Consider the following 21,300-nt stretch of genomic DNA (forward strand, 5'->3'; position numbering starts at 1 on the left):
TTCTCCCCAGCCATTTGGCTCCTGAACAAAGCTCACAACTCTGTCCTTGCTGTGTACTAATTAATCTTTTCACTGCGCTCTGTAATTGCGCACTTTGTGTTTTGCTCTGTACAGCTGTAGGCATTTAAACTTTTTATTTAAAACACCACAGAAACCGATTCCGGCCTTGCAAACCCATGATGCCTAATTACTTCCAATTAACCTACAACCCCGTACATTTTGAAAGCCGGAGCACCCAGAGGAAACCCTCGCAGACGTGTGAAGAATATACAAATTCCTTACAGACATCGGCAGATTGAAATCCAGGTCACTGGCACTGTACTATGCCAACCGTGCCACCTATGCTAGAGTTGATTTGCTGTAAAAACACACAGCTGATGCACGGCTCAGGCCCGAAATGTCAGTTGTACATCTTTACCTCCCATGTACGCTGTGAGACCAGTTGAGTTCCTGCAGTATTTATTTTGTTTTAACTACAATCACAGCATCTGCACTTACATGTTTCACTGAGTTGACTTGCTGGACTGCTTGAGGAAGAACCCTTCTAACTTTGCCAACTATTATGTTACAATAAACTTGAACTTAATTCTCCTACATGAATCATGTGCACATTTTCATCTTCCATTCTCTCTCACCACCAACGTGCCACAGTGCAGTGCAGTGCACGCTGAGGAAAAGTGGTTAGTTCGCCATCTGTCTGAGACACAAGGTGGCACTTTCGAAGCAAATTGAATGGAAGTCTAAATTCTGGTTTACAATTATTGCTGGCAACTTCATCAGGGAAATGAATAAAAATAAAAATGGATTTTTCCAAAGGAGACTTCAACGGTGCTTTATTAAATTGGCCATGAGTGCGGAGAAACCAAAGACCCAGAGAAAATTCAAGGATGCTCGTGCTCCCTGCCAGGGTCAGCCTTTTGAAATGATAGCAATGGAGAGTGGTACAGAGGAGAAGGAGGCCATTCAGCCCATTTGAGTTGCTGTCATTTCTCTGTCGAGCAATATTATTTCCTTGTGGCCCTGCACATTAATTTTTTTCTCAACTCCCTATCATATTCTGTTTTGAAGGCTGTTTCTACCCAGTCTATAACAGTGAGTCACAAGGCATTTTCAAGCAGGGAAAACATTGGTTTGTAAAGGTGGAGGTTCTTTGCCCTTACCCTAGACATACCTTTCTGAATGCACCGTGGCCCTCTCTGAGGCGCCGATTCCAACCCTTTTCAGGGAAGGATAATCTCCGCTGCCTGACTTGAATGTACAGCCGCTACAAGCGGCTGGGTAGGGGTGGGCTGATGTTGCCGTCAGCCTATGACCCGTCTCACCACTCACCCCCTCCCTCCATGACCCTCTCAAGGCAGGGGCAGCGGCCAACGGGAGTCATCGGGGCAGAGGGGGCCAGCAGGAGCTGTTGGGGCAGCGGGAGCCGTCAGGGCAGTGGGGGCCGGTGGGAGGTGTTGGGGGTTGGCGGGAGCCATTAGGGGTTGGTCGGTGCGGGCTGTGACAGCATCACCGAGCCGTTTTGGCTTTCTGGGCCGCTCTCTGTGGCTCAAAACGCAGCAGAGCACTGGCCATCTTCCCTGCCCATAATCCCCCACACAGCTGAAACTGTTCTGACAAACATACAGCAGTTCCAGCTGGATGGGGGAAGACAGCCATTGCTCTGCCGTGTATTGATGACAGGTGGTGCTATGGCACCAGTCGCCCCACCTCCATCGGCTCCGGAGGGCGCTACGAGGTGCCTCTCGATATGAATGTGACGCTGGAGCAGCCTTTTAGGGCTGCTGTCTGAAAGATAAGTTTTTAGATCCGCTCTTTAGCCGGCCTCCAGGCGGAGGCCTGATATGAAATGGCCTACAGATTATAGAGGAAGATTTTCCTCAAATCTCCCTTTCATATTTTGTCCTTCACCTTAAATTTGTGCTCCCAGCCCAAGGCAGGAAGATGAAAGACAAAAAGTGCAAGGGGGATTTGAGGAAAATCTTCCTCTATAATCTGTGACTCACTGATAGGGACATTATCTAATGGTTCACCTTAACTTCAGCCATGCAATCCTCCACCTCTCCCGAATCCAATCTCATCCCCAACTTTCAAACAATTTCTCACTTTTTCTCTTCTTCCAAATCAACATTTGGAGGTTTCAATGAGGGTGTACTCTCAAATGATCAGATCAATTTTGCATTTTTCTCTCTCTTTCTCTCTCCCCCACCCTCTCTCCCTCTTTCTCTCTTCTCACACTCTCTCCTCTCACATACTCTCCTCTCTCCCCCACTCTCACTTTCTCTCCTCTCACACTCTCTCCTCTCACATACTCTCCTCTCTCCCCCCCACTCTCTCTCTTTCTCTCCTCTCACACTCGATTTCTCCCCCTCTAGCTTTCTCACTATCTCTCTCACACACACTCACACACACAATCTCTTTCTCATGGACACACACTCTCTCTCTCACACACACATGCACTCTCTCTAAAAACACACACACACAAACACACACGGACTTTCTCTCTCTCTTGCATTGGTCTGGCCTTTTAGTGTAGCACTCTGCCTGACGAATCCAACATTAGAAATGAAAAAAAAATGCCTCTGCAGCTCGGCTCTGACAGCAACACACTCCCTCAACAGCTCCCAGGAGGGCGGAGGGTTGGGAAAGCCATCTCATGCAAGGATCCAATGTTAACCTCACTGCCAATAACTTTAACAGTGTGCATTTGGAACAAACTGACATCTCAATCCAACTGCACTGCCAAAGAGCCCAGCTCCTGCCATTTACTTTTCGATGCCAATCTACTCCACCTTGTTTTGGATGAGAACTAATGCTGAAAGTTTCCATGTGACCCTGCAGCCAACCAATAGAGACGGAAGGGATGTCAGAACTAGTAAAGTGGAAAAAAAACACAACGCTTACAAAAAAAAAGCTATGAAAGAAAGTGTACACAGTAAGACGGATAGGAAGTAACGAGGATACAGTTTGGCTTTTCAAAACAAAGTCTGATAGTCATGGGGAAAGGCAGCACAGATACAGGCCTTTCAGCCCACTAAGTTCATACCAACTACCAACTCATTTTTCATTGGACAGCTAACTCGCCATGTGCATGTGACTGGACTGTGGGATGGAACTGGAAGACCAAGCAATACAGTCAAGGGGAGAAAGGGCAAGACAGGATCTGATGTCAGGATTGAACCCAGGTCTCTGGTCACTGTGAGGGAGCAGCCCGAATGGCTGTGTCCCTGTGTAGCCCATTGTGTCGGATATTCATCCTCCTTTGCTTTTCAAGGCTCAGTCATTCAAATCACCATGAATGACGGGAGCAGGGCCAGCTGGGGCTGTGGGCTAGTCTTGGGGCAAGATTTGCTGGGGACTCCACAAACACATCTCCTCCAGCCTGTCGAATTACCATTGAGCACATATACAAGCAGAGGCTGGCATCAGCTTCTGCAAAGGTATGCACGATGGGGTGGACAGAAATGCAGGGAAAGAGGGAGGAGTGTTTCCAACAGCCATATAGAAGCAATTGGAACAGTGAAATCTGCAGAATAGGCCCTTCGGACCGCAGTGCTGTGTTGACTCTAACAACTGCCTAGGATTTCCTGCTCCATGTACCTATTTAATAGTCTCTTAAAAGATCTGTTTATCTCTGCCTCCATTGCCGACAGTGCATTCCATGCAGCCACCACTCTCTGAGTGAAAAACCTACCTTTTACCTCCCCCTGAACCTTAAATTTTAGCCCCCCTCGTGTTAGCCAATTTCAGCTTTCTGGCCATCCACAGGATCAATGTCTCAAAAAGGAAGTGTGGTGCGACGCCACATTGAAGCTGGCTCAACGAGGAAAAAAAAAATTGCGGACTTACCTTTTATGGAGAAGGCCTGTAAGGCTGATCCAGCATTGCTTTTACGGAGTGCGGCATCGGGAGCGGTCCTCCGGAGCTGAGGGAGGTGCAGTAGTGCTCCCGTTGCCGTGAAGTCAAACTTAATGGCCGTCTTCGTTACCCATAATCTCCCCACGCAGCTGGAACCGCTCTGGGAAACGAATGCGGTCACTGATCCCGCGTTAAAAAAAGAGGCTCACCCCGCCGGGCTCTGCCGCGCCCTTGTCTGCCTCCTTCCAGCCCGGCTCGGTGAAGGTGCGAGGGGAAGAGGACATTTTGGGATGGCAGGAGGGACCCCTAACCTCAGCACCAAACACCGTGGGAGCCCTGGTGGTGGCTCCTGGGCCAGCCCGCCCCTAAGCAGCCACATTCAGCGAGCATGCCTTTATGGAGCAAGGTGCAGCAAGTCGCTCCACCTCTGAGACTACCCTCAGGTCGGATCGGAATTCTTATGCTGGATCCGCACGCAGAGGTTTTATGGAGGTAAGTTAAAATAGCCGCCTTTACACTCACCTATTTTTTTCACTATAAAATGGGCTTGTTACTAACCCTGATGGACTGCAATGTTAACTAGGTGTGACATAGACTAATGATAGGTATTAGTTGGGCTTACACACTTCAGGTAGAAAGCAATTTCTAATATGCTAATATGATGTCAACGTAATCATTTCACTGAAGAGTAGATTTAATTGGCACCTTTCTGATGGTCTTTCTTGCAGTTTATATTAATATTGGGACATTCACACGTCCTTCTTTATTCCGAGTACGGAACTACTTTCCTTTCACCCTTCCTCATTTCTCCCCGAAAGGACTTGATACCTGCCGCAGATATTTTGTTCTCGACCTCCGTCTCTCCTAACTCACCAGCCACGTTGTCTTGATTTTAAAATTCAAACTTAGAGATGTAGAACGGTAGCAGGCCCTTCTGGCTGACGAGCCTGTGTTGCCCAAAACACACCAATTAATTTATACAGACCCAGTATGTTTTTGGAATGTGGGAGAAAGCCGGAAACCCATGCAGACACGGAAAGAATGCATGAACTCCTTACAGAAGGCACTGGATTCGAACCCGGTTCGCTGGCGCTGTTAACAGTGCTGCCTAACTACTATGCTAGATTCTCAGCTTGGACTTGCCAGGGGTTCATTTAACTAATTTAACATTTGTCCAAAGGTATATACTTCATTCATAAAATTTTCAATGACACAGCGGAGTTTGATCGTCATTCACTGCCCCAAGCATGTTTGCTTACAGTATTTAGGGAATCAAAGCTTCGTTCCCAAACACTCCATCAGTGAAAGCACAGAACTGCTGGAGGAACTCAGCAGCTCTTGCAGTTTCCAGAGGAGTTAAAGAGATACATATAACCAACACTTATGGTGTGAACCCTTCGTCAAGGTATGGCCAAAACCAGGCAGGCTTGAACATGCCTGCCTGGTTTTGGCCATACATTAGGCCCTTTCAGGTGGACCCTCCGCCTTGAGGGCAGCAGCAGAAGCAGATCTTAACTTGTGGACTCGCCCTTCAGCTGGCAGCCCTAAAAGGCTACTTGTAGCATTGCCAGGTCCACCTGAAAGGGCCTATTCATATCCAGAGGCACCTCGGAGCGCCTCTGGATCAGGTGGAGGCGGGCTGACTGGTGCTGTAGCGCCACCCGTCATAAATATACGCAATAGCAATAGCCCTCTTCCCTATCCACAATCCCCCACACAGGTGGAAACACTCCGTGTTTCCCACAACAGTTCCAGCTGCGTGAAGGATTATGGGTCGGGAAGACCACCATTTTTATGTCGTGTTTTGAGCCGCAGAGAGTGGCCCCGGTGCAGGAGCTGTGACAGCCCTCACCAGCTGCCTCTGCCCCAACGTCCCCCGCTAGCCACCCCTGCCCCAACGTTCCCTACTGGCTGCCCCTGCCACAACGTCCCCTACCCCTACGACCCCCGCCAGCCACCCCTGCCCCGACAGCCCCCACCAACCTCCCCTCCCCAGTGGGGCAGGGTCTGTCAGGTAGCGGGGAGGGGGGTGTGGCTATCAGGCAGCAGGGAGTGGGGCGGCTGTCAGGTTGTAGGGAGGGCAGCTGTCAGGCAGCGGGGAGTTGGGTCGCCGGCTGATAGTCATCAGCCCACCCCCAGGCAACTGCTTACAACAGCTGCACATTCAGGTGCCTCAGTAGAACCCGGCAATCCACCAATGATCCTCCTGAAGGAGGGTTGGCGTCGGCGCCTTGGTGGCGCTTCTGCTGCATTCTTTTGAAGAATATAAAGGTGGATAAGTCTCCGGGACCAGACGGGATCTTCCCCAGGACATTGAGAGAAGTGATGGAGGAAATAGCAGAGGCTCTGGCGGTAATTTTTCAAATGTCATTAGATATGGGGATAGTGCCGGAGGATTGGCGCATTGCGCATGTGGTTCCGTTATTTAAAAAGGGTTCAAGGAGGAAGCCTGGCAACTATCGGCCTGTAAGTTTGACGTCTGTGGTAGGTAAATTATGGAGAAAATTCTTAGAGATAGTACTTATAAACATCTGGATAGACAGGGTCTGATCAGGAGCACTCAACATGGATTTGTGGGAGGAAGGTCATGTTTGACCAATCTGATTGAATTTTTTGAAGAGGTGACTAGGAATGTGGATGAGGGTAGCGCAGTGGATGTTGTCTATATGGACTTCAGTAAGGCCTTCGATAAGGTACCACATGTTGCCTGGGTTTAAGCAGTCTTTAGGTATAAATTTTGAGATAGTCAAATGGATTGAACATTGGCTGAAAGGGAGAGGCCAGAGAGTGGTAGTGGATAATTGTCTGTCAGGTTGGAGGCCGGTGACCAGTGATGTGCCTCAAGGATCTGTATTGGGCCCATTGTTGTTCGTTATATACATTAATGATCTAGATGATGGGGTGGTGAATTGGATTAGTAAATATGCAGACGATACTAAGATAGGTGGAATAGTGGATAATGAAGAAGGTTTTCAAGGATTGCAGAGGGATTTGGGCTGCTTAGAAAAGTGGGCTGAAAAATGGCAGATGGAATTTAATGCTGATAAGTGTGAGGTGCTTCATTTTGGTAAGAAGAATCAGAATAGAACATATGTGGTAAATGGGAGAGCATTGAGAAATACAGAAGAGCAGAAAGATTTAGGAGTGACGGTACATCGTTCCCTGAAGGTAGAAACTCACGTGAATAGGGTGGTGAAGAAGGCTTTTAGTATGCTGGCCTTTATCAATCATTGCATGGAATATAGGAGTTGGGAGGTGATGTTGAGATTGTATAAGACGTTGGTGCGGCCTAATTTGGAGTTCTGTGTGCAGTTCTGGTCGCCTAATTATAGGAAGGATATAAACAGAGTGGAGAGAGTGCAGAGAAGGTTTACCAGAATGTTGCCTGGGTTTAAGCATCTGGAGTATGGGGAGAGATTGGACAGATTGGGTCTTTATTCTTTGGAGCGTAGAAGGTTGAGAGGGGATTTGATAGAAGTATTTAAGATTATGAAAGGGATAGACAGAATGGATGTGGATAGACTATTTCCGTTAAGAGGAGGAAAGTTTAAAACAAGAGGACATGAGTTAAGAATTAAGGGGCAGAGGTTTAGAGGTAACATGAGGGGGAACTTCTTTACTCAGAGAGTGGTAGCTGTGTGGAATGATCTTCCGGGAGAAATAGTGGCGGCGGAGTCAATTGTATTATTTAAGAAAAGGTTGGACAGGTATATGGATGAGAAGAAGATGGAGGGTTATGGGCATTGTGCAGGGAGGTGGGATTAGAAAGGGGTGTTTGGTTCGGTGCGGACTAGAAGGGCCTAATGGCCTGTTTCCGTGCTGTAATTGTTATGTTATGTTATATGTTATGTTATGTCTTTAGCCGTGGGGGGAAATTATGCAGCTTTACAAGGGGGTGTTCAGGCCACCTGAAAGGGCCGAATGACAAAGGCCTCAGACCCAAAACCTGTAATGTATGTGACAATAAATTAGATATCATTTGAAAGTGCTTCCTGAAGATTTTCCACCAGTTTTCAGTGCCGAACCAGGGCACCAATTATCAGTGAATTCACAAGCCAGCTTGGAAGCATATGAGCTCCTGGCTGCCAGCCTGGCCTCGAGGCCACAGCTGAGTGGATGCTTGGTGGAGGCAGCTGCGCCGCATCAGCTTGAACCATCGTCAGAAATAAATGCGAGGGCAAATCCACTGCAGCAGTGGCATGCCCACCAAGTCGAACGGACTACTTGAACACGTCAGGGTAGATATCGCAGCGGAGGCACCAAGGCACATCAGCTCCAACTGATTGATGACATCAGCTAACCTCAAGGGTCTGCTTATTAGCATGAAGTTGGCAGGCCGCACATATGGGTGAACCCAGTGCTATAGTCTTATAGATGTTCTCGTGTCCCGGGCTCGGATCTAGAAAGTGTTTGCATTTTTATTTCCAGCATCAACTTCACGCAATTGAAATCGTGAGGGTGGCTTAAAACTGAAATTACGATTTGTGTGGCCCAGCCCCTTACATCCAACTGCTCAGGCAAATAAAATGGACCGCTGGTATCTATCTATGGTGGTTCAAGCTGAATGGGAAATAGGAACCAGCCCGAGTGCCAATCACAGAACTGGCTGCTCCACAGTGACAACAGGAAGCTCCATTGAACAGCTATGATAGCACTTTCGGCTCTGTGGTGCAATTTACACAGGGAACAAGTCACCCACAGGGTCGGGAAATTAAGTAGATGGCTGCATAAAAAGAAGGCACAGATTGGATGGGCTGACTGGCCTCAATTGTACAGCAACAATCATCTGCGAATGATCACTCTGTTTCTGCTTGGAATCCTTTCCAGCCTATATAGAGACCGCAAATGAAGACGAAGCTTTAAAGAGTATTTATTCCCACAGGTTCTACTTTCCTGAGATCTGGGTGACCCAACCCCAGGTGTGTGGGGTACCTCTGCAGTCCTCCTGGTGAAGGTACTCTCATAATGTTGTCTGGCTCGTCCCACAAGTTAAACTCCATGACAGTCAGGTAATTGCAAAATAATTCCAAGCCTGGATGGTGTGTGTCCTGGAGCAGAATTTGCCAGGGGTGAAGGCCCCATCTATCTGTATGTAAATGCTGCTCGCCTGGAAGTGAGTCAGTGGGTTTCCAGATTGGATTCAGCTCATCGATATTCACAATGGAGTGAATCATCGAATCATCCAGTGCTTGTTCACGTGAGATTGGAACCTCATCTCTATGCAGCCCAGGCCTTCCAGTGTAATCCTAGTTACTCAGGCTTACTCAGGCTTACTCAGGCTCAGGAGAACTCAGAAGAAATACACCTTGCTGCCATCTTTAAGAGCGTGCTGGTGTTGAATGGAGTCAGAGGTTTGACATTCGTGCCCAGATACAGTATTAAAGGAGTAATTGGGCTCAATATTCAGACAGTTAATAAAATCTGCCTTGTTGCCAGTGGTAATTGCTGGTTTTCTTCTGGGATTCAGGAATGATTTGCACCTTTAACATAGCATCCCAGCCTGACTTGGGAACCAGCTGTAAATTTGACACTGAAAAACCGCTTGAGGAAGTTTTTGTCTTGTTTAAAAAAAATGTTGAAGGACCTAAGGAATGTATGTAATTAAGGAATCCTTATTGTCATAGACATAAGTACATGCAGATGGAGAAAAAGACTGACCACAATTTAAGTATAATTAACACCTAAGAGAGAAAAAATATAAAAGGAAAAGTAAATAATATGATTAGAGTTGAGAAAAATTGTGCAGACAGATCTTTGGTGGTCAGGAAGTAGTTTGGGCAAGTTCAAGGAGTCAGAGTCCAGGCAGCATAAACATGGCAGTCAGGGAAGAACACAGGAAATGAAATGATGGCTGGGATTGGTGGGCAACAGTGACCTCAGATCAATTTGGGGCCTGGGGAGTTCCCAGAGGATGGAAGATTATTAAGGGGAGGTGATTGTAAGGGAGAGAATGTTAAAATTGAAGCTTCAATGAAATGTGTCAATAAGGTTTGAGGGAGGATTCGAGCAGTGGAATTCACAACTGATCTCTGTCCTGCAAATACAATAGTGGTATCAGCAACAGGAATGGGCTGGAGACTAACATGCTCCTCATGGACCAGAAACCAGGTGCAGAAGCAGTCAGAGCTGCCTTTGGTACTGCAAGAAATTTGGAGACACATTGACTGGATGGCACTGAGATGGAACAAATACTTCTACAGGCAATAATGGAAAAAGGAGCCAATCTCCCTTATCTTTGCTGCCAAATACCAATATCTGGGGTAATTTCAATCTACCCTGACATATACACTCAGCAGAGTTCTCAGCTGACTATGTCTACAGGAAACAACGATTTGGGTGGTGCGAGCTGCTGAGGAATCTCCATTTTTTCCTGTGAAGCATGGAATGGGGGGAAAACTTTTGATTAAGACTCCACTGCCTCCAAATCCTCACAAACCTCTAGTCATTCACCATGGATCTCTCCTCACGTACTGGAAGGCTGCAAGGTAACAGAGCCACCTGCGGCTGGAGCCGAAAAGCTTCTGCCCCACAATTTTACAAATTACCAGCGACAAAACCACCCCATATTTGGGCCTGGCCTAATTGTGAAAGGTGACTCATATCAATTTCAGCGCAGGGACAGACACAATGAACACCTTTTATTCATCTGGGGTTGGGATGCACATGTTGGGGTTGGGCCAAACCAAGATTTTAATTATTATTTTTAATGTAGAAATGCAGCACAGTTACAGGCCCTTCTGGCTCATGCACCCATGCTGCCCAAATACATCAATTAACTTACAAGCCCCCTGTACGGTTTTTTTTGGAGGGTGGGAGGAAACCGGAGTAAACCCTTGCAGAGAGAATGTACAAACTCCTCACAGTCAGCGCTGGATTCGAACTCGGGTCGCTGACGCTGTAATAGGATGGCGCTAGTTATCATGCTGCCCGAACTGATTGCCCATTTGTTTCTGGAGTTGGTGGGTCTGGAGTCTCATACAATCCAAACTCTAAAGGGAGCAGATCTTCCTTTCTTTTGCATTGGTCAATAGAGTGGGTTGTTAACCACAATCCTGTGGTTTCGTAGTCAGTATTGCGACAACCCACAATTTATTCCAGACTTATATAAAGATGATTTTAAGTTCCCCAGTTGGTGGGATGGCCTTGGAAACCCCTGTCATGAGAAGCAGAAGCAGTAGGCCATTCATCCCCTCATTCTTCCTGCTATGCCTGATCATGGCTGATCTTTCACCTCCGCACTTTTTCACTTTATTGCCGAGGTAACTGAAAACACTGAAGATTTTACTTTCTGAAAACTTTTGGGTGTATTTTATTGATTTTAGGCTGCTGATCATGGAAATTACCTTAAAATGTATCCGTTTTTAAGATATAACCTGTTTTTGTAATTTCCTGTCATATTTTAAGTCAACTTCAAGCAGACAAAACCATGGAGTGCAACACATCATAGAAAATTAATTTTCTGCACTCGCACTTGGACTTCTTCCTGACTGACCTTGGTGACAAACATGGTGAAAGGTTTCACGAGGACACTGTGACTATGGAAAACTGGCATCAGGGCAACTGGAATCTATCGATGCTGGCCGACTATTGTTGAATACGGACATGAGAGGTATCAGATGCTGAGTACAAATGAAAATCAGCAGCCAAACATTTTTAGGTCAGTTGAACGAACTCAGTATGACAGCATCATTATGCGATTAAACGTGCTAAATTCAATCAAAGCTAATTTAATGTTTCTCCAGCTTCCTATGTGAGACAGCAAATCTGAAATAATCTTTGTATTCGGCTTGAAGGTGTCTATCATAATTCTCATATTTTTTTAAGGAAGCAAACCTTTAGAAAATAAAAAGTTGTCCAGTTAAAACAATCAAGTTATACAAGAAGATCTACAGAATCTGGGATCGAGTGCAATACACAAACCTGCTGGAGAAACTCAGCAGGTCACTCAGCATCCATAGGAAGTAAAGGGAAAGCAAAGTTTCGGGCCTGCTTTTCTTTATTCCTGGGGCTCAGGCCCGAAACATTGGACAATTGTGGTCACGTGTTTATCTATGTCGGGAGAAGAGTGATAGTGTCAGGGTCACCCTTGTGGCGGTGAGCCAATGAGAAGGTCAAAGGAGTTTGGCTCGGTGGTTTTTGGGGAGTTGAAGAATGCAGTATTGTGTCGAGTGAATAACAAAACGAAAGTCGGTTTCATGGTGTGCTGAAAGAAACGAGTGAGAGTATTTGTTTGTAAATCAGGGCCGTTATAGGTTACGATAAAAACACAAGGCTGGAGAAACTCAGCAGATGAAACAGTGAACCTTATATATCAAATACAGTACAACTCCGATTATCTGACACTGGATTCTCCGAAATCCTCAGTTATCTGAAATTTAAAATTTTATTTTGGATAAATAAGGATATCCGAAACAAAACAGAAATCCTCATTTATCCAAAAATTTTTCGGAGACCGGGGACCTCGGGCACCCGGAGGTGGCAGCAGCGGACCTTGCGCTCCTGGCAGCAGCAGGGACCTCAAGCTTACAGGCAGGAGCAGGGCCCTCGGGCTCCTAGCATGAGAGAGGCCTTGGTGGGGAAGTGTCGGTGATTGGAGTGGCCAGCGTTTTTCTGGTGAGAATTAAACATTATTTTAATGCTTAAAAAATCTTCCCTTGTTGTTTGTTGTTGTTTAAACACCATTACAACTGATTTGCTGTTGCTACTGGGGTGTTTTTAAAAAAATAACCAGTTCTCCGAAAAAGCCGTTGGTCTGAAATGGGTCCAGTCCTGACCACTTCAGATAATCGGAGTTGTACTGTATAACATTTCGGGCTTGAGTTCTTCATCAAAGTATGATCGAAATGTAGGCAGGTGACTGAATAAATGGAGGGGGGGGGGGCAGAGGGAGGAGCACAGGCCCCCAGACAGGAGTTAATAATGGATAAGGGAGGGAGGGCTTAATAACAAACGGGGGAGGAGGGGTGGCTCTGTGACTGGAGAAGGAAGGGGATAGAGAGCTGGAGGACAAAAGCAGAGGGGTTTCAGAAATAGAATCCTTGCAGGGGACTGGGTGTGAAGAAGTGTATTTAAAATTTAAATTTAATTTCCATTTTTAATTTAGATATCAGGCCATTTTGGCCCACGAGTTCATGCTGCCTAATTTACACCCAATTAACCTACAACCTTCGGTACGTTTCGAACGGAGGGAGGAAACTGAAGCCCCCAGAGAAACCATGCAAACACAGGGAGAACATCCTTACAGGCAGTGTGGGATGCGAACCCTGGTCCCGATCGCTGGTGGCTGTAACCACAGTTGTGGTTGTTGTAGGAGTTGGTAGATTGGTTAAAAAATATCTGCAAAAAGCTGGTTTCCTGAGATGGGGAAGAGAGAGATCAAGAAAGGGGAGTGTGTTGCTGTAGATGGACCAAGTGAATTGGAGGTTGGGGTGGAAGTTAGCAGCGAAGTGAATAAAGTCGATGAGCTCATCACAGGTGCACGAGGCAGTATTGATGTGGTCATTCTAGCGGAATTGTAACATTGGTTACCCTTTACTTCCTGTGGATGCTGATCTACCTGCTGAGTTTCTCCTGCACATTCGTGTATTTAAAAATCAATCAATCTCTGTCCTGGATACACTAAGTAAGGGAGTTTGCACCTCCCCCTTGGGGAGGGAATTCCAGTGATTATTGCTCCCCACTGAGCACAGTGACTTGACCACCAATTTATCTTATCTTACAAAGAAGATCCAGCTATGGCTCCACCAGTCACAAATAGAACTAAACCCCAATCCCGTCAACACTCCCCCACCCCCCAGCCCCTACCATAACTCTCCAGTAAGAATAGGAGAAGGGTACTGAACAAGCATGAGAGGTATTGCAAAGAGGGCCCATGGTGTTGCCGCGCAAGGAATAAAGTGACAGTCAATTTGGAATTAGCGCCTTGCTGAGTTGGGAAGTGGGATTCAGGCAAGTCAAAAACACCACCAAGAAAAGGGGTGCAGGCTGATCACACTAAGCCCATGCAGGTGTGCCTGCTGTTTTTCTGCATCACCTCCTGCACACTCAGCTCAGCTTAGGCCAGAGAGCAATAATAGCTGGTGGTGACTTGGTTTTAATTTTGTACTGAGCAGGACTGCGGGAGATCATTCAGTGAGCAGAAGTTGAAGCTGTCCTTCTTTGAAATAGGAAAAGGCGATTTATTTTCCTTAAATGACCTGTCAAACCGCAACGTTACTGAAGTCAGCCCTGTTAGCAGCCAACACACAGGAAGCAAGCTGCTGGAGACGAGGACCCACGCCGGCTGAAGGTGACCTGCGGTCAAAGGACTCACACCAGGCTGCGGACTGCTGGGGGGGGGTGGGGGTGGGTACAAGGTATCGGAACCGGGATGTAAGAGGGTGCTTGCTGGGAGGGGCCTCGGGCACTGAAGGGTTCCTGATCATGTCGGAGGGGTTTGGATCTGGAGCTCAAGTTGCAAACGGTTTGGACTGCAGTGTGCATTGCTGGAGAGGTCATGGAATGCTGGAGCCAAATTTACGGACGCTCAGTGAATCTGAAGGGACTCTCTTTCGCTTCTCTTTCTCTGACTGTTGGGGAGGTTCCGGGGTTTCCTGTTGATGGCCAATCTTTGCTTTATGGCAGACTAAATGCAATTTTGTCGAATACTACATCTGTCAATGAAAGAATCTTGAATCTTAAATTCAGTGGATCTTGCCGTTTCATGTTTATTGTGTGTGGTCTGGTGCAGGGGAACTCTGTTAACTTGCTCATCCATACTTGAGTTGGAGTATGTGCCTGAAACCCTACTCGCCCACATACCTTGGCAAGCCTTCATTTGAGCGATTAAAGTGGATGGCACGGTTAGTGTAGCGGTTATTGCGATGCTATTACAGTGCCAGCAAACCAGATTCAAATCAAACGCTGTCTTCATTCTCCCCGTGATCTGCATGGGTTTCCTCTGGGTACTCCAGTTTCCTTCCACCCTCAGAAAATGAGAGGGGTTGGTAGGGTTCATTGGTTTAGTTCGGCTCATGGGCCAGTTACCCTGCTATATCTCTAAATTTAAAATAAAAGATTAAAGTATCTCCTGGTTGATACCTGGACCTGGCTGTAACTTAGGTGAGGGTACATTATGGGAGGGAAGTACTTGAGAAGGGAGCATGAGCTCTCAACCAGGAACTGGACTCCAGAAGAATTTTGCCAGTAAACTAACAACTGTGCAGCTATCAGCAATCCATCACTCTTAGTGAGAAATTTGGGGCAGAAACATCCGTATACGTTTTCCAGTCACCATAAAACTCCAGGTCATGAGCTGATAGAATGTCTACAACAAATGTCTCCTTTAATTCTTGAGCCACTGACTGCAAAATCTGGGTATTTAGTACAGCTTCTCCCCTACTTACGACCTAAGCAATCATCCGTTCATACGACCAAAAACTAAATACTGCCTAAATTTTTTAAAATAAAGAAAAAAATATAATTAAATATAGAGATTATGCTTGGTCATACGTCCACCAGTGCTTACGGCTGTACGATAGTGTCCCATCAAACGATATCCTGGCATTGTGGACATCACAGCATCTCTCTCAGTTCTCAGGATAAGAGAATGCTGTATAGGTACAGTGGGCTGTTAGGAGAGCGCGAGGCAGTGGGATCAGTATGCGGATAGACAGTATGGGGACTACATGCCATGCTATGTTTGACTTATATCTATTTTGAGATCCGACCAATCGGTCAGAACAGAACTTAGACGTATGTTGGGGAATGGCTGTAATGGATTATGGTTGACTACTAGTAAACTATTTAGCTGTGGCCTGTCCAAGTCCCTTCTCACCTCTATCCAGAATTACAACACGGTAACAATAAAGAACAGCAACATTGGTTGGCTTTCTCACCTATAATCCAGGGCTTGTGGGTATTCACCCTCTGTTGGTGAATTCAAGCAACCACTGGATTAGTCTCTAAAGGACACATTGACATTTGTAGGGCCATAGTGTTAAACAGCACAGAAACACCTCGAGGAAGGGCTCAGGTCTGAAACATTGGCTATATATCTTTATCTCCTATGGATGCTACGAGACCTTCTGAGTTCCTCCAGCATCTCTGTGTTTTTACCACAATCATAGCATCTGCAGACTTTCGTGTTTTACTCCTCTCAGCGCAGGAACATGTCCATCTACACTAATCCTATTTGCCTGCTTTTAAGACTCTACGACTTGATGCTTCTATGCCCTCCCTGTTGACATGCCTGTCTAAATGTTCCTTAAATATCATAATTATATTTGATTCTATCACCTCCTCTGACACTTCAATTCCACACCACATTGCCGTGCTGACATGTCTGTCCATGGTCTCGTGTACTGCCAGGTTGAACCCTCCTGCAAATTGGAAGAAGCCTAATTGCCTGAATGCAGAAGCCTAATAGCCTGAATACGCCTGAGATGATCTGATCTCGGAAACTAAGCTGGCTCAGGCCTGGTCAGTACTTGGAGGGGAAACCGCCCAGGAACTCCAGGTGCTGTAGGTTTCTTTGAGGGGCACTGGACAAAGTGGTGAATCTCTGTCTTCCTTACGGTGGACAGAAGTTAAAGAATTTCATGTATGTTACATTCCAAATGTAGTATTATATGACAATAATAGAACCTTCACCCTTTATCCCATCAAGGTGGTCTCCTAACAGATGGCATCAAGAAGCCACTTCATGCTTTCTTTAGGTCTCCCGATTTCCTTTGGTGTTTTCCTGCATTTTTTATAGTCCTCAGTCACCCTTTTTTCCCTACTCCCCATACCTGCTCTGTACCTCCTCCTTAACCAGGGCTTCAATATCTATCAAAATCCAAGGTTCCCTATTCCTGCTAGAGTCTTGTCTTAATTCTGACAGGAACATCCAAACTCCGTACTCTCAAAGTTTCACCTTTGAAGGCCTCTCACTTACCAAGCACACCTTTGCCAGAAAACAACCTGTCCCAATCCACACTTCCTGGATCCTTTCTCACCCCCTCCATAAATCTTCGTCCGCGAAGCCAAGCCAAAGAAAGGAAGAATCTCCAATTTAGCATCTCAACCCAAGGACCAGAACTATTCTTCCCAGAATTATCTTACATCATTACAAGTTCCTTTACACCCACTTCTGTCACCTGACCAAATAGGAGGTCCAGTATTACGGTCTCTCCAGTTGGGACCTCTATTCTGTAAATTGATTAAGGAAACTTTCCTGAATACATCCAGTCCTTTTACAGAATGGGAGTCCCAGTCAATATGTTGACAGTTCAAATCACCCACTATCACAGCCTTATGTTTCTTGCAACTGTCCGCTATCAATCTGCAAATTTGCTTCTACAATTCCTGCTGTCTATAATTATAATGGTTCATCTATAATTATAATGCCATTAATATGACCATCCCTTACTCATTGTTCAGGTCCTCCCCATACTGCTTCAGTAGATGAGCCCTCTGGTCTATTCTGTCTGAACACTGCCGTGACGTTTTCCCTGATGAGCAATGCTACCCCTCCCTCGTTCATCTCTTTCTCTCTATCACGTTTAAAACAACAGAAACCTGGAACATTGGGTTCCCCTGCTTGACCATCCTCTTAAAAATCTCCTTCGCTTGAAGAAAAACATCCTCTGCCTCCTACTACCATCAAGCTGACTGTTGATCCAATTAGCCAGCTGCTGGCCATTGTATCTTCAAACTTATCTTCTATTGTTTTGATCAAAGACTTGTTTTTATTCTCCTGCACAGAGCTCCCCAAAGTTCTTTCAGCTGATGTGGCACACCTGAAGGGTAGCTCACACAATCAGCAATGAAGGAACAACGAGCATGGGTACAAGCGCCAATAAAATTAGGATTCCTCAAATTCTGTCCACGACCCAGGTGGAGACCACATCATGTCTTGACCAAGGGTAAACCAGGAGAGAGGGTGTGTTGGATCCAGATTCCAGTTAACCTTCTGGCTCTGGCCCTGGAATCAGCTCGAGACAAGCAGCAGAAGCCGTTAATTGAATGGACAGTATTTAATCGAACTGCTGGGATTTGAACTCGTACCTCAACCTTCAAGATCAGGATAAATTGGTAATTTGGCTGTGCTAGGATAGCCCCATCAATCAAGATGTGCCTGTAAATGGATAAGCCCAAAAATACAAGGATCTTCTTGGCAATCCTGACATCACCCGATCAGAGATACTGCTCTGTCCTTGCCCTGTTTGGGCTTAGAACTTTTTGCTCACTTTCCCTATCCTGATGAAGGCTCTTCAACCTGAAACATTAACTCTGTTTCTTTGTCCGTGAACACTGCCTGACTTGCTGAGACTTCCCGGCAACTTCTGTTTCAATTCTTGTTCCGACCATAGGCAGCTTTTATTTTTGATTTTCAAAAACTGATGGGGTTTCTTGATCGCAAAAGCAGCTGATAAAGTGAAGCAGTGGCAAAAAATAGGAATTACAGGAAGGAAGAAGTGTTTGCCGGTTAAAAAAAGATATAAGGTGCTCTGAGATGTAAACGAGCATTGTGGAGCTTACCAAATTTAATTTTCAATGCAATAATTTCAGATAACTCACTTTATGTTTTGCTGCTCTGTAAAATTTACCAGTTCTGCTGCAGTGTACTCATTTGTAGTATAAATCTGTGTTTCTCTTTCCACTGACATGGGTAATCTCCTGGGCGTTTCCTACAGTTCTGACCTCCATTTCACAGTTTATACATGTTGCTTTGTTTTCCCTTTCCTTAATTACCCTCATTAATCTACCATCAAGGAGTTCTGTTCACTCCTCTCCACCCTGCCTGCAATTTAAAACTACGGTAAAACGGCAATCTGTTGTCCGATCCTTCGGAAATCCCGGTGATTTCGCATCTGGCTCGCTGCAAGCTGCTCTCAGCACTTCCTTTAAACACGCCAGGACCCCATTTCCCAGGCTCCTTTTACCCAGGGTTATGGTCCTTTTAAACTCAGCAAGTTCACTAGAGAATCTGTTACACTCCGTAAAATCCATGTAAAAGTGTTTTGAGGTATGAAATATGACTAACAGCCAATACTCTGGAAAAATTGCCAGTACTGTACTGTAACTGGTTTCTTCTCATTCCCAGTTCTAAAGAAGGGTCGTTCAAACTAAAATGTTAACTCTTTCTGTACATTGTACCAATGCATCTGACAATAAACTCTCAGTGAGATGCTGCCAAGCCCACTGTTTTCATTTCAGATTTCCAACATTTGCAATTTTTCGATTTCATTCACCGCCAGTCACATTTACTAGTTTAGTTTAAGTCAACTGGTTTAAGTTTATTTTTCACAAGATACCTCCTACAAGGAGAAGGGTTCTTCTGCAAATAGACTAACAGGCTATCTCTAACAGCAGCCACTATCACACCGGAGGCGAGCGGTGACCTTACTTTATCCCGGTGAAATTCCCGGGAATTCAGAAGCTCCTGAGCCTTTCACGCTGCAGTCCATATTCCCGGGAATTTGCCATGCATCACGCACTCACAGGAGCAAGAGTACGTTCGCTCGACTGCCCGCTCGCTCCCTCTACCAACCCCACCCAGGCCACCCGTCGCTCACTTGCTCCCCCCCACCCCCCGACACTTCAGCACGTCACGATGGTGGCACGATGCGGGGTGAATGGCCGATTTAATTTCCTGTAATCCCTCACGTAGCTGGATTTCCCAGAGTAGTTCCAGCTGCGTGAGGGATTACGGTTAACGAGGACTGCCATTCATCCCGCACTGTGCTTCTGTCGTGTAGGGCCAAAGCAGCCTGCTTATGTCAAGAGGTATGTATGTTTTTAAATTTAATCGCCTGTGTGACGCAGCACACAAGCTTCCTCTGCTTGGTCATTTGCCTTTTCACACCGCAGGGAGAGGGTGGTCTGGGAAGATTTCCTGGGGCTGCGGCCCCACCTACAAGGTAGGGACGTGGAGTCATTTAAAATTCCCAGGCCGACCTTTTCACGGGAGGGTTCCCAGGAAAATTTCCTGGTGAACTTCATTTTATCCTGCAGTATGAAAAGGCCATTCATTCAGCTGTGTAAAGAGCACAATTTACAGTGTGTAGGATAACAATGAAAGGTGGCACCCAGCAAGGGCAGCATGAGAGCACTGTTATGGGGTTCATTCAGGAGCCTAATGGCTGTGGGGAAGATCTGTCTTTAAGCCTGATGGTGTGCACTTTTGCTTCTTGGTGTAACTAGTAGATTAACCCACAGCAAAGGAAAATAAGAAACATAAGAAATAGGATCAGGAGTAGGCCATCCGGTCTGTCGAACCTTCTCTGTCATTCAATGAGATCATGGCTGATCTGATGATAGGCTCATCTCCACCTACCTGCCTTTTCCCCATATCACTTAATTCCTCTACTTTGTTAAAATCTATCCAAACTTGTCTTAAATATATTCACTGAGGTTGCCTCCACAGCTTCAATGGGCAGCGAATTCCATAGATTCACCACCCTCTGGGAAAAGCAGCTCCTCCTCATCTCCATCCTAAATCTACTACCCTGGATCTTGTGGCTGTGTCCCCTAGTTCTCGACTCCCCCACCAATGGGAACAACTTACCTACCTCTATCTTATCTATGCCTTTCATAATTTTATAATTTCTATAAAATCCCCTCTCATTCTTCTAAATTCCAGTGAGTACATCCCCAGAAGAGTCAATCTCTCCTCATAGGCTAACCCCATTATCTCTGGAATAAACCTGGTGAACCTCCTCTGCACCATCTCCAAAGCCAGTACATCCTTCCTAAGTGAGGAGACCAGAACTGTACGCCGTACTCCGGATGTGGCCTCACTAGTATCTTGCAGCATAACCTCCCTGCTCCTAAACTCAATCCCTCTAGCAATGAAAGCCGACATTCCATTTGCTTTCTTGAAAGCCTGCCGCACCTGCAAACTAACTTTTGGACGTTCGTACACATGCACTCCCAAGTCCTTCTGCATGACTGCAGACTCCCGTCTCAATAATCTGATCTTCCGTTGTTCCTTCTAAAGTGGATAACCGCACATTTACCAGACCCATCCGTGCTCACTCACTTAACCTTATCTATATCTCTCTGTCTGGTCTGCACAATTTGCTTTTCCACTCAGTTCCCCAAACGTAGACCCACGACACTGCGTCCCCTCTTCCAGATCGTGAACCGTTGCGGGCCCAGCGCCGACCCCAGCGGCACCCCGCTCACCACTGATTGCCAAACAGAAAAACACCCCTGTACCTGTGGCATCGATCCACGATAAGAGACACCACCTCTTCCCGGTCGGTGACTGTATCCGTCAAGAGCAAAGCCCTATCTATAGTGATCAGTGATGGGTGTGGTTTGAGAGATTGCAGTGGTCCTTGGCAGATAGAGGAGGGCCTGGATTTATCTTCCAAGGATTTTTAAACACGTTATTGCAGCTTCCTTTATTGTTGCTGGAGGAATTTAACACTATTACAATAAACTGTGCTGAAGTCTATTGGCAGCAGAGAAAGATCT

General features: G+C 46.1%; 1 protein-coding gene across 1 annotated transcript in view; it reads right to left on the minus strand.

The window, feature by feature from the left end:
• The window catches only part of crim1 (cysteine rich transmembrane BMP regulator 1 (chordin-like)), a 287,206-nt gene that overhangs the window by 175,448 nt on the left and 90,458 nt on the right, over nucleotides 1-21,300 (minus strand). The gene's annotated exons all lie outside the window — the stretch shown is intronic.

The sequence above is a fragment of the Narcine bancroftii genome, chromosome 4 (assembly GCF_036971445.1).
Source record: "Narcine bancroftii isolate sNarBan1 chromosome 4, sNarBan1.hap1, whole genome shotgun sequence".
Lineage (NCBI taxonomy): Eukaryota > Metazoa > Chordata > Chondrichthyes > Torpediniformes > Narcinidae > Narcine > Narcine bancroftii.